Source organism: Diorhabda sublineata, chromosome 9 (assembly GCF_026230105.1).
Source record: "Diorhabda sublineata isolate icDioSubl1.1 chromosome 9, icDioSubl1.1, whole genome shotgun sequence".
NCBI lineage: Eukaryota > Metazoa > Arthropoda > Insecta > Coleoptera > Chrysomelidae > Diorhabda > Diorhabda sublineata.
Window position 1 is genome coordinate 21,900,006 of NC_079482.1, and position 18,155 is coordinate 21,918,160.

Genomic DNA, 18,155 nt, shown 5'->3' on the forward strand with positions numbered 1-18,155 from the left:
TTATTATATAAATGAAGTATTCAGAACTGATTACAGTTTACAGTCCCGCTGTCTAATAATACACAGTATTTAATAATCAGTGATGCATTTAATTCCCGTTTGTATGATTCAATTAAATATTTCAACCACAACCGACAATAGGTATGCTGTAAATTCATTGTATAAAATCAATAATAAAATACGTACCAAACTAAAAATAACTTTCGTGGCTTCATATAAATATTTCTCCTAGATTCTCACAAATCATATTTTTATTAAAATTATTAGCTTAGGTTAGTTTTTCCAGTCAGTCATCGTACGAGAAGTATTAGGAGATTCTTCTCGAAACTAACATAATAAATTATCTTGTAATTCGAAATAAAAAACTCAAGGTAATGAAATTTAAATCCATATTTGTTTTCATAAAACTCGCAAAAGAGAAAACAGAGCTACTCTTTGAAAAAACGAATAAGACCCACAGATCTAGGGGAAAGAAAAGAACGCGAAACACGAATCACAAGGTCCTGTCAAAATGACAGAGGGTGGTGGTTGTTCCATTTAGCAATTTACCACACACTCGTGATTGTTCTATGATGATTGTTTAATGGAAATTCGAGCGCGCGAATTTTTTTCATTTTTTAAAAACTACTTTCAAAGAATGTACAAGTATAGGGAATTTCTAATTTCTCGACGTTTCGGCTATGTAGTAAAGGATACGATTCCTAGGTCTGAATCTGTTTACTTCTTGATATCAGCCGAGGGTTAATTGTCAAGATTCAATTTTTAATTGTACAATCAAGGTTAGAAAATCGTTGGTTGTTTGGTTCATATATTTATCTAGTTGTATATTTGTCATCTTTTCATAAACGTTTGACGCTTTCAGCTACTTCTGTTATTCTGGTTCATTATCTTATACTGTGAATCTTGAAATTTAACGCTTTAAATATTTTTTAAAGTTTTCTCTCTTTTTTATATAAAATGGTTAATAATATGGTGATCCTTTTTTGTATAAGTAATAATTTCTAAACGTGCGAAGTGATTCAAAAGTTATATTTCGTGCATTGCAGAATTTGGTGACCTAAAAAATTGGAAGGCAATCCTGAATTTATATTTATTTATACTTTTATGCTTGAAAATTCGAAAGGTAACACTATTTTAGTTCACACGGAATCGGCCGACGTTATGGTGCAAGTCTGCGATACGTGCATAATCAATTCACACAACGGTTCAATAAACGTTCTTCAAGTAATGATGTTTGGCTATTTCAAACAAGTTTTTAATCATAATACAACAGGCAGACCTGTTCAAACAAGGAGAAGCACTATCGAAATCGAAACTTAACATTGAAAGAATTTTCATAAATTGGAAAAAAATGGGCAGTTCTTGTCAGCAAAATTGGACGAAATCTTTTAACGACCAGTGCTTCTGAAACACCGACAAGGGCCCTCTACTGGAAGCTAAATGACGATGATTAAGTAATGTTGTAATTTTTTATATTATCGAAAAGTTAAGAAATACGGGTACTGTGTTGTACTAACGAAAAGGAAACTCGGGGCGTTCCAGGAAAGTTAACAACAATAATCATATTTCTCAACTTATGTGTCATCTTCGGGTTGTAATCGGAAGCTTTTCATATATCCCCCGTAATGCAATAAAATAAACACATTTATAGTGAGAAGTTATTACTAATAGTAGGTCGGAATCGTTGAAAAAATTCTTAATATAGCACATATACAAATAAAATTTTATCAAAAATTTTTGCTAAAATTATCCATTATTTAAAACTGTCACGCAAACCAACAAAATTCCTGCCGTCTAATGACGTTATTAACCATATTTTTCCATTAAAGTAATCAATCACCAAGCCTACTGTAAATACCTTCAACTTCAATATACAAAATGGCATTATCTGAGTGAGAAAATAAGAACAGGTTGCTCTGTTTAATACTACTGAGAATGTTTATTGAAAATGGATGATTATGATGCTATGAGAATAATAGTTGTATCGAATCGATTTCAAATTGTGAAATTGTTAATCTTAAAATATATTATAGAAATACGCGTAACATATTTAATCTTCACTACTACTGTTCTAATCGATTAATCAATAGAATCTCAATTTATAAAACTAACGAAAGAAGGTGTAGTAGATTATTAGAATTAATTTAGAACAAATTGTGATCAAAGTTGTTACGTTAAGAGAGAAACAGTGAAACTATTTCACGTATCTACGAGTATCAATATTAACATTTACAGTTCCACTTCTTTTCAATTCTCAACATGGTTTTCACAAAATTTTCACACATTAAACGTGATCATATTCTCTAGCCGCAACAACAAATCGTTTCGGAGGATTAAGCAGATGGAAACCAAGGAACTAGGAAGAATAAAACTAACACGTAAATATGAGTATCCCTAATAACATCCCCTTCTTGATTCTGAGTCAGGTGAGCCTCTTCTTACCGCTAGTATACTCTTTGTCCATACACTCTTGCAACTTCGTTAGAAACGCATTGTTTTCAAACTTCGATTCACTTCGAATCCAGTACACTACTCGCGAAATTGATCGAAGTTCGAGGACTTTGTTGAAGCGGTGGAGCGAATAGTGTAGTGTAGTGTAGTGGAGCCATTCAACTCGTGCCAAAAACTGAGAATCATGGTAAGTTGGAACTAGGCGAGGTGCACTAGCAAGTGAAGTATGACTCTAAAATGTCATTTGCAAAGATTATATACTCGATAGATCTGCCATAAATTGGCTCCGTACCAAGAAAAAAATTTCTATAATCAAAGATTTGATCTAAGGTTCATATCCATGCTAATTTTGTAGGAAATTTGAAAATAACTCGAGTAATTTTAGATGCTCGAAGTAAGTTGTCGCATCAAATTGTGAATGAAACAAAATTATTATGCAAAATACTTTCATTTTGTTAACATTTCAAATTCACATATTGTTGTTTACAAGAAAATATAAATACCTGAAATTAAAATGCTGATAAATGAAGTATTTTGTAAAATATTTTGGTTTCATTTACAATTTATTTGACAACCATCTAAATTTCACAATTAAATGGTTTATATAAGATATACGTAGATGGAATATTGAAACACGGGATGATTATTATAATTTTGTTTTTGACATTTTATAACTATATCCACAAACAAAAAATTTTCCTTCACACTTTAGCAGGTTTAGGACTGTCAACAGTAAGATGTTGGCGTGTTTAAAAAATGTTTCTGTTTGTACACGGTACATACAATGGTATATAAAAAACTGATTTCATAACCATGGTTAATTAATGATTACCGTTGTCTTTCTTGCAGTTTTTTCTATATTTAACGTATGCCATATTCATCACAACATCATAGTCTTTATATTGTTGATCTTTGCCCTTCAAAATTTTATTAATAATACCTATGTAATGAAAGATGCATATGTTAAAACTAATATATATGAATATTGAGGAAATGTCTGTCAAATCTTCCAAATGAAATATTTGTTTCTTTATGCCAAACGAATTGATTAACTGGGGCAATATTTCGAAGATTTTATCAGAAAAACTTTTAAAAATATCACAGAATTCTAAAATAAAACACCAAAAAGTCAGCTTTTAGATGTGAGCCAGTAACAGAGATGGCGTTGAAAATCGTGTCCTATTCCAGTTTTTGTCATACAATTATAGAGATACCAAAAACTAGATTTTTCGATCATGACATTAAATAAAATTAAATTAAATAAACCATACACAATTTAAAATACCACAACACTGACAAAACTAAAATAACTATTTGAGACTCTGTTTTTATGCTCGGATTGTAATGTCTTTGGACAATTGTCTGATATCCATTAAACAAATAATTTATTAGTTTTTAGACGTTACGTTGATATTGGTCCGGATAGGTTGGTTGATTTAGTAATAGACGGCCGGAATTTTGTTGGTTTGCGTGACAGTTTTAAATAATGGATACTTTTAGCAAAAATTTTTGATAAAATTTTATTTGTATATGTGCTATATTAAGAATTTTTTCAACGATTCCGACCTATTATTAGTGATAACTTATCACTATAAATGTGTTTATTTTATCGCATTACGGGGAATATATGAAAAGCTTCCAATTACAACCCGAAGATGTCACATCAATATAAGTTGAGAAATATGATTATTGTTGTTAACTTTCCTGGAACGCTCCGAGTTTCCTTTTCGTTGGTACAATACATTACCCGTATTTCTTAACTTTTCGATAATATAAAAAATTACAACATCGTCATTTAGCTTCCAGTGAAGCAGAGGGCACTTGTCGGTATAATAATAATAGTAATAACTATTATTATTGGCATCATCTCTCGATCAGGACGCCGACCTGGCGGCCACAGAAAGAGATAATTCAACTTTCGTGAAATGAACCAGCCTCGGTTTCAGACCTGTATGTAAGACCGTGATAGAGAGTTAGCACACCATCTATTAGGCATTTTTGTAAATATAAATTTGGTTTTTTTTGTGGTATGCGCGGCAAAATTATGACTATCAAATATATGGAAATGTTTTATAATAAAATCGATGATAAACTATCATTCTATATACATAGCAGGAATCATAAAATCGCGGCAGAACGTTTTTTTGGAGAATCTCAATAGGATCTCAAAGAGCTTTCCACGAATTCTAAGTACTAGGTGTCCTTTTTTAGTATTCCAAAAGGAAGGAATCAGAACATAGAAGATGAACATTAGTCCAAATCCTCTCGTTCTGTAAGATGAGTTGTACTTACCTCAACTTGAATTTCGTTTGCAAAATAGAAGAAAAAATATATTTGCATTACAGACATCAAAAATGCAGCAAAGCAACGTATTTTTATTTCGGGAGAATCTTCCTGAAACACAATAATAAAGAAATATAGATAAATAATAAAAACCTAGCAATATTTTTAGTATAGATATTAGGATGATTATTATAAGTGGAAACTAATTGATCATTGAGAAAACCATATCATTTTTATATATCTTGTTAAACTCTGCGGAACTTGCTATGGTATATGAAGAACGCTACCTTCAAATAAATGCGTGCAACTTGAAATTCCTCAACTTGTTTGCCTAATTTTGTTTGTAATTATATATAATAAAATATTTCTACTATTAATCTCTTAACTAATTCCGAAATTCAATATGCCGTTCTTCAAAGGAGAAAACAGCTCTGGTCGTTAAAAGGTTTCGTCCAATTTTTTACTATTTATGAAGATTCTTTCCATGTTAAGCTTCGATTTCGATAGTGCTGCTCCATGTTTGTACAGGTCTGCCTCTTTTCCTTCTGCCTGTTGTATTATAATTAAAAACTTGTTTGAAATAGCCAGACATCATTACTTCAAGAATGTTATGTGAATTGATCATACACGTATCGCAGACTTGCACCATAACGTCGGCCAATTCCATTTGAACGAAAATGGTACTCTACTATAAACTCTTTCTCCTCTGTTCTCGACACCATTTTTAGCAATTAAACTCTACTAATTAATTGTAAGGTTTGCTTAAACATGTCTATACACCTATATTTCAGTTTATTTCGGACAATACTGTATATGCAGTGGTTATCTTTTGAATTTTCAAGCATTAAAGTTTAACTGAATATAAATTCAGGATTGCCTTCCAAATTTTTACGATACCAAATTCTGTAATGAACGAATTGAACGAATTTGAATCACTTCGCACCTTTAGAAATTATTACTTATACAAAAAAGGATCAGCATATAATTAAATATTTTTATATTTGTTCTCTAATCTTTGAAAGGAATTTGTGAAGTAGATAAAAGATATATGATAAAGTTTAAAATATTCCGAGTACTGTACGAACGACCTTCAAATATGATCATGTCCTAATTACACAATTAAAACATATATACCATATATAAGCAATATAGGGTGTGTCAATTTCTACGTAAATCAATTTTAAATCCGTGTTATTAGAGATAAAAATCTACAGACAATAAATTCGTTGCATTCAAAAATATAACCCGGAAGTTTTACGCGTAGTAACTTCTCTGTCCGTAAGGTCGTGTCCTTTGGAAACAGTTAATAACATGAATGAGCAATCTACTATATACAAGGTGTCTCATTGCTTATTGAGTAAACGTAGCTATTCGGAGAGGCGCAGGAGTTATGCAATGTTCGTCTTCTATTTCATCAAACATGAATATTTTCTTGCTTTATACATCTGCCCATTATATACTTTTATATGTGCCCTGCTTTTATAACCTAGAAGAAGAAAATAGAAAACTCAAAAGTATTTGGGATTTGGTTTGCTCAACAAAATTTTTTTGTAACACCATTCAAGGTAAAGGGCGTTGAAGATACACATTTTTTACGATTTTGCCACAACTACTGGCAACACTGTATTGAAATTTTATACGAATATGTTTTGGAAGTTGTTACATCCAATGAATTTGTTTTTATGTTTGACTCCCATAGAGGACGCTAGTTATACGCTTCGCACCAAGTAGTATTAACCATAACTTTTTCAATATTAGATTTATTAAGCAAAATTTCATGTGTATTATTTTAATTTTACACCAAAAAGATAAACTGGCCACTGTACACCGTTTTCGGGGTATTTTTATTTGTAACTTATGAAGTAATATCTGAAGCTGGTATAAAGTATTGATAAAGTTATTAATTAGTGGGCTTTATGTGAATTGAAAACGTTTTTTCGCGTTAATAAGACCCCATCGATAAAACGGATACATTTAAAAAACTTGAGACTGACGACTTTCGTTTTTTGTAACGTTTCACAAAAATCAAGTCTAATCAGTTTAAGATTTTGTTTGTCAAAGTTAAATAAGTATAGGCACTGAGCTACTGGAGACCTTACTTCACAAATTTTGCTCAATAAATAAATTTCCTTCCGTATTGTACATAGTACATATTGTACATAGTTCGTGTCCCACTTGACGTTACCAAAGGTTGATGTCCTTTGAGAAACCTATCAGATGCTTTGGCTTGAACCTTTTAAAGTCATTATACAAGCTGTGAGGATTGCCTAAGCGTTTAAACAGCGCTCGTGTGTGTGCTGGTCAGATAGATGACGTGGTCTGCAGTTTCATATCCCTCTACGCACCAGCGGCACTCCGGATCGACCGTAATGCCCATGGTATGAAGATGGCGTCTTGGATGATCGGTTAAAAGACACTAGTCGGTTTCTGCGCCTATTTAGTTAGAGCAGTTGGGTGGTGTAAGACGCACAAGGTCCATCTATGTGTGCCTTTGTTTGTCTCATGCCAGGTGTGTGTCTAACCATCTCTGCCGAGCCTGCTTTGCAAGCAGACAGTTGAGAAATGCTATAGCAATGCTTCTAACTACACCAAAGATGGGTTTCGGGACCATAGGCGAGTTCGCCGATCCCAGCTCGGAGGATGAATCCGCCTCATCGTTGCCTTTGCTGCACTAGTGACCGGGCACCCAAACGAACTGGATATCATGAGATTTTGTAGGAGTTTCTTGCACTCCAACACTAGCCTAAGGCACACCTTATGTCAAAGACTATTATCAAATCAATAAATGTAAGAAATATTTCTCCATAGCTCTCTCCGTTTAATAATATTCAAAGGATTGCATTAAATTATGTAGGTACATAGAAAGAAAAGTTTAAAGTAAATAAAATTAATTTTACATATAGTTTATTCGAATAATGAATTTTATTTGCTTAACTGTTCTTTCTATTATACCTACGTAATTTACTGCTACCCTAATTTAGAACAAGGGTATGAAGGTCTTGAATAATCGAAATGCGGAATATTTAAAAGGTATTATTGTATGTTCACGATATGTACTTCCAGTTGTCCGACTATGTTAAATGAGTTTTGTCATTGTAATCATATTTCATTATCAAAAAAAGGTATGAATTTTTATTTGCATATTTATGAATTGGTTACATACACTATAATAACCATCCTGTATTTATACACTGTATGTTTTTAACGAAATCTCTTTGGCTTTGTATTAAATGAAACTTTTTCGTTGGAACAATCAAAAATTCAAACGTTTTATATGGTCTACCGATAGAATCAATGCTAAGACCTCGAATAACACCATGTTGAATCAATTTCTATGGAAGTGAACCAGTAGATTGAAAACCACAAGCGTAAATAGGTTTGTAATCAAGATATAAATTGCATTTGCACAATGTAATACAAATTTGTCTTTTTTTGTCTTTCTATTCTCGATCGTTCGTTGAGAAACTTATTACAAACGATGTATTGGCATTTTTTTTATGGTTATAATCGCAAAAGTATCATTTCATTAATACTAGAAGAGTTTACCTCCGATCAGTTATATTCGAATTAACCGTTCTCCAAACGGTTGTCAGTGTTCCCCCATTTGTTTTGCTCAGGCATCCAAAAAACTGCGGGCGCATGTGTTGCGGATTTATGGCTATCTTTGCTAAAGAGTCACAGTTGATTAGGTTTTGAGTATTTTGATGGTGCACAACAGAATAGATAGATCAAAACTGCCTTACATAAATTGATTATGTAAACAAAGTTTTTGGGGTATCTTCCTTCAAAACTTCCTCTTATAAATCTACACATTTAATAGAGTGGAAGTTCTGCAAAATATACTTTTATTTTTATCCTTTAATTTCTTTATTTATCAATAATCGCTTTCCACCAACAATTGTTCTGAATTATGGAACAGAAAGTAATCGAGGCTCCGAATTTGAGTGAATATCGTGGATGGGGCAATAAATCATAATTTTTAGCGATAACAGCACAAATGCGGTCATGTTTTTTGAAATTTGATATCAAAAAGTGTCAGGAAATTAGCTTAATATCGGCTAATTCTCTCCATCTGAATAATAAATAAAGATTGCACCTTTGGATTTCCAAAACAATGTGGCAATAACCTTATTTGTTCTTTGTGAACACGTTTCATTGATGAGATGCATTTTATCGACTGTATTTTGATTTCTGCGGTATACGAAGGTTGTTTTTTTAACCTCCAATGGTCTGTAAAGAAAAATTGGTGAAAATATGAGTTCTGGCTATCAAATAACGAGACTGGTTTTATTATAAAAATCGTCAATTCGGCAATTATCCAGATGAAGATTGTTGCCAAACACAAGAAGAGCTCGCAGAATCTTTGGGTGTCACTCAAGCAGCCATTTCAAAACGTTTAAAAGTAGCTGGATATGTTCAAAAGCAAGGAAATTGGGTGAACTCAAGTCGACAGACGTCGAAAGGCGGTTCTGCATGTTCGAAATGCTGCTGGAACGCCACAGAAGGAAATCATTTTTGCATCGGATTGTTACTGGTGATGAAAAATGGATTCCTTACGACAACCCCAAGCATATGTGAAATCCGGCCAACCAACCAATTCAATGGCAAAGCCGAATCTCCATGGCGCGAAGATAATTCTCTCTATTTGGTGGGATGTGAAGGGTTAGCTGTATTATGAGCTACTAAATCCGGTTGGAACCATCAATGCAGAACGCTACCGAACACAATTAATCCATTTGAAGAGAGCAGTAGTCGAAAAACGCCCGGAATATGCGACCAAACACGAGGCAATAATTTTCCATCATGACAACGCTCGGCCCCACATTGCTATTCCGAAGTATTTGGAAAACAGTGGATGGGAAGTTTTACCTAGTCCGCTTTATAGCCCAGACCTTATCCCTTCTGACTACCATTTGTTCTGGTCGATGCAGAACACCCTCACTGGAAAACGGTTTATATCAGAGCAAGATATGAAAAATTGGTTTGATTCATTTTTGGCTGCCAAGTTGTATCAGTTCTTTTGGAATGGGGTCCACAAATTACCAGAAAGATGGGAAAAGGACATAGCTTCAGATGGGCAATACTTTGAATAATACTATTGTACATGTTTTTCTTAAATAAACGTTAAAATTTTGGAAAAAATACCGCACGAATTAAGTTATAGACAATAAATCACTTCCTGGACTTTTTGAGTTTTCTACATACAACGTTGTTTCAAAATAATAAGTGTATTAATATAGGAATGATTTTATAAGACTGAACGATCTAATTGCGAAATTCGGAATGATCGTGGAAGTATGAAAAAAAAGAACAAGCACTTGAACCCTAGAGGGAAACCTAAATTATTGTTAACTTGTTACAAATATTCAACATTCAGTTTTTTACTTGAAAATAGTTCAGTGTATAAATGAATGTATTAAATGATCAATATGATTTTTGTTTAAAATAAATCTATTACGGTTTTATATTTTACTAGTACGAATCTTTCTTTGATAAAAGTGAGGCGATGATATTCCTTACCGCACTACAGGCTTCACTTGCACGCGTCTATAAGCTCACTTATACCCCATATTTTTTATTTCTACGATATTTTCATTGCATTATGAAGTAGATACACAATAATGTAGTAAATACAATTTCCAGCATCCAGCCCCCGTCACAACAATTATTTTTGACATTTTCAAATACACCTATGGCGTTTAATCAAACGTTGATATCGCAGTTTCATATATAATTCCATCCATTCCACCCCTTGAATAGACGAAGTAGATTTGTAAAGTAAGTTTATTCTCCGCGGAATTTACTCTATATCGAGCAAAGAGACATGTTGCCATTTTGAGCTCGCTGTGGGTTGTGTGCAGATCGTTGAGCTGGTTTGAAGTAACTTAGTTGATTAGATATCCCGTCACTTGTGAAATGCGATCGATTATTTTGTTTTCTAAATGCGAGAAATGTTAAACTAAATGTAATTCATCGAAAAATTTGTACAGAGACGCGGCGATGAGCGATTTAATGGCGCTTCGTACAGTTCTAACTTCGTTTCTTACGACTTTATTTGTTTCGGCATCTGAAGTTTTTTATCTGCGATCCGACGTGCTCGGCGTTGACGAACTAAAAGAGTGCACGAAATTTATGAAAGCTATTTAAAAAAATAATGTATTCTTTTTTATTTCGAAACAACATTTACTTTATGAACATTCCTTATATAACAAAATAAAAGTGTAATTTAATATAAATAATGATTACTAATTAAATGACAGTGAAAACTGCGAAATGCTCGACTAAAACCGAGTTTTATGTTCTTTTTATATATATAAAGATCTACGTGGAGCTATAACACGTTTTATTATTTATTGAAATGAATAAAGTCAGAATTATAAACACTTTGTGTCTAGTTAGTTAACTTTTTTATTTTAGAAATTGTCTATGTTTACTTTTTATGATTTTTCTTAAGGATTTTGATTGTATTTCAATTAACAAATTGCAGTTCTACGGTTTTGGGGGAATATCTCTCGCATGGTTTATTAGTCCTTACCAACAGAAGTCAGTTTCTAAGGATTGATACAACAATGTCTTCTTGCAATCTTTTTCTGTTATTAATTTCTCTGATATCACGGCATTCCAAAGAACCATATCTGGTGAATTAATCACCTTTAAATCAATTTGCGATTCTAATCGAACTTCTCTAAAATTAAAGATCATTGCACAGACATACACTTGGGAAAACGAAGCACGATCTTTATCTATCTATTCCACGTTGAGTGTTAGTTAAAGCTCAAAACTGTAAAATGGTAAAAAATGCACAATCATTTGTCAATTGAAATCAATGAGTTTGAAGGAGCATTTGTGGTAAAGTGTCTTCTAAACTATAAACGACTTTTATTCTAATACTAATATTCAACATTATATACACTAATTTTTATTACACATTATTACATATTTTAGGATTGCCGTATATCGTTTTTTTTTTCGTACTTACACTTTATAATTGGATTTTATTTTATTATATATTTATTTATTTGTGTGTTTGTTTTGTAGATACAAGCTTTTGTCTACAAATTGTGAACAATTTTTTGTCAATAAAGCATGTTTCTTCTTCTTTTTTTTTTTCTTCTTCTTCTTCTTCTTCTTCGACGTCAATTTCACAATCAAAACAGGATACAGTTAATTACTTCGTGTCTCAATAACAATTTCTTCAAGTTGAAAAAAGGTAAAGAAATTTCCATATAAAAACGTTATTTGGGATAAAAGTCACGACTTTCATTAATAAGTATAAAAAATATAAATCAAGAGGGTTGCCGAGCTGCAATAGGGTCGCCCCTAATGGAATGAAGATGAGGAATATAAAACGAAAAGAACAGAGATGTATTTAGTTAGATAAAGGATAACTGATTTGCTCTTGAAAGTATGAATTTAATGATCATAAAACTGGAAAACTCTTACACTAAACGTATGTATAAAGGTTATACAGAAAATATTCCACCCTGATATTTAACATTCGATTTTGACTAAATCCTTTCTATTTTAAGAGGGACTCATTTTACGATAGACATCTGTCGACTGACTCCAACAACACTTTATTTCAATAGAGAGGCTCGAAAGAAATATGGAAATTTGGGTCTTCTTCGTTATACCACCACCACCACCAAAATAATAATAATAATAACGATGAAATACAGTACGAAATACGCAAAAAAAATTTATATTTTCAAAAAAGTCTAAATACATAATCCCAAAAAAGAAATATATATAATATTTTTCACAATTTTGTATCGAAATCAGCAATATCTTTAGGAATCTGCTCGACATTTTTATATCTGGAAAAATAAAAAAAAAATTCAATCAATATATTTCCATCCCTATATTTTCATAATAATTTTTATTTACTTAGACCTGCACATGTGATGCCGGGTCCCCCGATCTTCCTTTTATTTCGGAGCAATGAGTTCGCATAAACTTCCCTTAAATAATTCCTCCAATCGCTCATAGCCGTACTACTCATATCCAGCTCTCGTTCTAAAAATTTGCACGAGGAATACTCCTGCGACGAGGCATATGTGAAAAGAGGGACGGTCTTTAATGATAGTCTGGTACCCTCTAACCATGTACCGATCCCTAGTCCCTTCTCAGTCATAGGATGTTTCTTACTGCACTTTTTTTATTATACCACGGTCTTGATAGAATTTTACTGCACCTTGTGAAACGAAACTGAAATTCAATCAACAAATAACAATTATCATCGATCGAATATAAGCGCCCAAACAGTAAATAAACACAATACAGTCCCACGCGAAAATTTCCGACTAATGCCGCTTAGTGCAATAAAAAAATTTCCAAAAAAATGAAAAATTTGTTTCACTCTCTTCGCCTCTCTCAACCTAACCTAACCTAACCTAGCCATTTTTTTATGTACAATAGTCTTCCACCCCATCCAGACACTTTTATTATTCCTACTTCGTAATTTCCGGGGTGGTGGTGTAACGAATAAGTACCCGACATTTTTATGTAAGATATGGAGATTTCAGGAATGGCCCTGATATAGGAAAACTTTTACTCTGCAGGACTGGGATTACGTCGATAGAGAATAAAGCGAAAGATGCATTCATGTGGAGTTTTTGTAAAAAAAGTGGAATGACTCTAATGAAACGCAAGTCGAAGATGGTAAAAAGGTATTAAAAATCGTTTGAAATTCGGTAAAAGGAAAAAATACAGATGTGTCATCAATTCTGTTAGGAACACCAACTATTCGTTCACGCAACTTTTAAGAGGATATCAGTCAGACAGAACATATCCGTTATTGCCAATAAATACATTACGAAGATCTCTTTTTTTCTAATAATCTTTCACGAAAACAAGATATCTGGATAATCTGATTGAATTCCTGTCTTGTATAATCGATATTTGAACTATGTTATTATCATTTATCGACAGGTCATTTCATATCTCTATTCATAAATACGGGATTCTGAGCCTGAGTCGTCAAAAGTATTTAGTAGTCTGAAAAAGGATGTTTGTACTATAATCATTATAAAGAAACAAAGAGCTGCTCCAAACACACATTTTAATATAACCTAAATTAGGAATTTCCACTTGACAAGATTTCTTTTCAAACAACATTTGATGTGCTGTCACTCAACACGTTTAATTTTTACCCTGATATTTTCAAAAAATGTTTCTTGCAACAAAACTTGGACCAAAACAAATGTCATTTAGAATCAAAGATGTGAAGATTTGAATGTAAAAAATCCCAGAAAATTCAATAGTTAAGTTCAATATCTGCATCTAATTTATTTGTAACCTAACCAATTCCTAATCGCTAAGTCCCATCATCAAAGTCGGCGGACCAGAAAGAACAAGAATCTTATAGGGATTTTTCTTGGACCTGTAGTTCCTTTCTGCTCATATCGCATGATCATCAGTATTATAATTCTCTTTATAAATGTGGCCAGTATCTAATTTCAATATTTTCTTCCACCGCTTAATCCGCAGAGTACTGTTCTTATTTATCTCGCAGTGTCCACGATTTTCTTCTCGTGTTCATGAAAATGGGTCCTTGGCATTTTTATTCACTAGATTTCTCGTTATTCATGTCAGATTTATGCGTCGTTCTCGTCTTGTAACAAACGGTTTGGCTATTCAATCGATTTCGTTTGTGGCGTTCAGTCCAAAATTATTGAAAACCCTTAGACCGGCCCTGTCCAGCTAAAATGGAGTTTTAAAATTCGGCGACGCTTTTCATCTGTTTTTTATAAATGTCGGGCGCGCCTTGTATGATTTTTTTATTATAGCAGGTGGTTTATTACAGTATTTCTATGAAATAATTTCTAGGAAAGTCTATTTATCTATTTCTTGTTTTTCTTTTTGTTCTAGAACTTTGTAGAATTCTATTTGTGGTATATAAATAAGTTTATGTAGCGGAATTAGTTTAGTTTTAAATAAATAGTCATAGTGAAAAGAATGAATTATTAAAAGTAATCGCAGAAATTATTTAAGTGATATTCGTAAGTAAATTATTGTCAAGTGTATTGTATAGTGTGTAAATAAATTAAGAATGTGAAAGACAATGTTTATTAATCTACCCCAGGAATAGAAGTGTAAATAAATACGAAAAACGTTACAACATAAACGAATTTGGGATATAATAGAGAATCGAAAATCAAATAAATTTACTGTCAGTCCTTTCAAAATATTCTATGAAATCGGTAATAATATAATATGATGAAGAAACATTTAATACTAATGTGGCAATTAGGCAACAAAAAAATATGATAAGCAGCTCCTCCAAGAATAACAAAGACTGTCATAAAATGTGTTGATTTGTATATTACACTACAAGGGCCGAAAGTTGAATTTTCGGCTCTGCGTATTATGATGACCACGGCTTTTCATCTCGGGCATCATAATGCGAAAGACCGAGGTTCAACTTTTAGCCCGTGCAATGTAATTAGAAACAAATCTACGTACTTTCGAGTGACTTTATTATTAAGAATCTCTAATGTTCAATTAAACCTTTTCTAAGTTAACAACAGTATGTTGGTTTCAGTTTTACATGAATTTTCTCGAAAATAAGCACGAGCAGACAACTAAATAGCAATACCTAGAGACTTTCTCACCGAGGTTATTTTTTTTTGTTTCAATACTATTCGTGGAAGTTTCGGTTTCCACTCCTGAAACATTTGCATAATTGTCACGAGGTACTACATTAAAATGAAGTGGTTGTCCTACTAACACTCCATGAATGCATTATTTTTATAAGTAAAAGTGTTCATCTTTAAAAACACCTCCGATTTATCAAAAATAAACTGTTGTTTTTACTTTTGGATAAGTAATAAATTACGACCTTCCTGTCGACATAAACAATTTGAGATTTTCCCTTTTTTTGGGCAGATTCACTCCTGTTTAAAGCTTCCTCTTTCTCCCTGCCTGTTCCTTCCTAGAAAGCGTCGGATTGTGAACGATTTTCAGTATGTTCACATTTTTTTTCTTTTTATAAACACGCTTGTTCATTCTAATATTCCTTTCATTATTACTACTCTCGTCGTTTAATTGGTTATTTTTTTTATTTAATTTTAAATTCCACCAACGGTTTAAATGAATATGTTGGTAGCACGCGAGGTGAATGAGAATTTAATGGACATGATTAAACAAGGGTCAGCGTATTTTTTATGTAATTGACAGACTTGAAAAATGAAACGAATTAACATTTAGTTCGTTGTTTGACAAAAGTTCCAATTCATTAAATTAGAAAAATATTTAACATTTAGCAGTTCATTTATATTTTATTTTCAAAAAAAGTGTTGTTTGTCATCATAATGAAATTTAGCGCTTTTCCGTTTATTTCCAACCTTCAACTTTGGTTCATGTTAATGAAGTTCACGTTCTCTCAGAATTTCTACTCCTGCATAATTTTTTAGTCTTTCTCCTCGTCGCCCATTCCATTTGATAGATTCCTTGCTATAAATCTTTTTATGGTGTTAACTTTAACTAAAACTTTGTCCCTCCTTGAGATTCTCGATACTGGATAACCAAAGCTCTTCTGCTTTACTTTTTTTTGTAAAAACTTCGGTTCTACTTGTGAAATTTGTTTTTCAATCAATTTAGAATTCATCCTATCAAGTTAAGAAAATGATATTGGACGGAGTTAATGACCAGAAGTGCTATTTTTTTGTTATTATCTATCACTTGTTCCCAAAACTTAGAATGACAGTTTCCCACATTTCCTTAGCTAATTTTTTCCTTAAGAGATTCAAAAGTCTGAAGCTGGTTGACGTAAACGAGATAATTTTGATTTTAATTTTGAGCGACTTGAACATCTCAAATCCTTTTCAAACTTAAAACCATTTGTCGTTTATAAACACGATTTTTATATGGTGTAATCCGAAACTATTTAAAATTTAATCTATTTCCAAAAAAACTAATTTTTTAAACTACAAATCATAACAGATCATAATCTATTATTGCAAATTTTTATGGTATAACATCATCTTCAGTGTTTCTACATGAATCAGATATGAATACTCATTAAGGCCACTTGACTTTGATGCAAGACAATTGATGCAATTTATTGCAAGGTCAATATATTTGCATTTTATTTAATATTTGTGTGCGGTTTAAAAATGAAAGAAGTGGTCAGTGCATGAATAGCAATAATTATATTGTCTGCTAGCTTACCTTTGGAGTCAGAGAGACAGGCGATGGTGGGCCAGGTTCTGGCTATATAGAACGAATGAAAACATGTGTTTAGTTTAGAATTAGACTAAAAATCATACAAAAATGAATTGAGAATAGATGAAGACAAATTTGAAAAACTCCTAACGAAAATAAAACATAAGATAACTAAGAAATCCTTGGCGAGATACGTAGCAAATCAGAAACTCATTTTTCTCTAGAAATACACGCAATAAAAATGTCACAAATGCAAGATCTTGCATGAAATAATCTGCGTATGCTTTTGATCAATAAATATTGCGTATTGCATTGCATTGCACGTTGTCTTGCATCATTTCAAGTGGCCTTTATAATTTCATCTATAATTTGTCGTTTAGATGATGGTTAAAGCCTTGGAGTCCCTTCTCGCTATGGTATACTTACCTGAGATAATACAAACTAAATTCGGATTATCTTCGAAATTTGTATTTACCAGTTATGTACAGTAAAAGTCAAAAATACTCAACAGCTTCGTGCACCTCGTTGAAAAATTAATTTTGTTGTTTCTAGTCTTGAATTTTCGCGCTTACATTATTAGAAGTTTTCGTTGCCATCTCTTTTGTTGTTTTTTTTTACATTTATTCTTACTTTCAAGAGCTCATATATAGAATCTAGATTATTTGTAGATACGTTTCGATTTCGACATATACAACTAAATATTTATTTTATAGATAGAAGTTTTATTTTGATCTCTACGTTATTTCTATCACATAGAACTCGATTCACGTGAAAAGATTTGCGATATAAAAAAATATTTTTCGTTGACTAATGAATTATTTTCAGGTTCATTGGTATCACGTAAACTACTACATTGATAAGAAGGTTAAATTTTTGGTGTTTCATAAAATGTGACCTTTAAATTTGAATCGATGTGAAGGCAGATTATTAAATACCAACACTGAACTTGTTTTGTTTAACATAGTCTTTATTTTTTATCTCAAGGTAGCAACACTCAAAATGTCAAAATTAACTTTCATATTTAGGTAAATTACGCAAACTTTTCAACATTTAATCTAATATAATTGTTCGGTAGTTAATATGAACAAATTATAATTTCAATGTGACTTAAGGCCGCTTCACATGATGCAAGACAACGTGCAATACAATGAAAGACGCAAAATTTCTTGATCAAAAGCATGCGCAGATTTTATCGGTGCCATTTTATTGCAATTGCAATTTTAAGGAGAAATGAGTTTTTAATCTGCCGATATTAC

The 18,155-nt window shown here is 32.2% G+C and overlaps 1 protein-coding gene across 3 annotated transcripts in view; it reads left to right on the top strand.

Annotated features, from left to right (window-relative positions):
• LOC130448871 (uncharacterized) overlaps positions 1-18,155 on the top strand; it is a 188,044-nt gene that overhangs the window by 129,610 nt on the left and 40,279 nt on the right. The gene's annotated exons all lie outside the window — the stretch shown is intronic.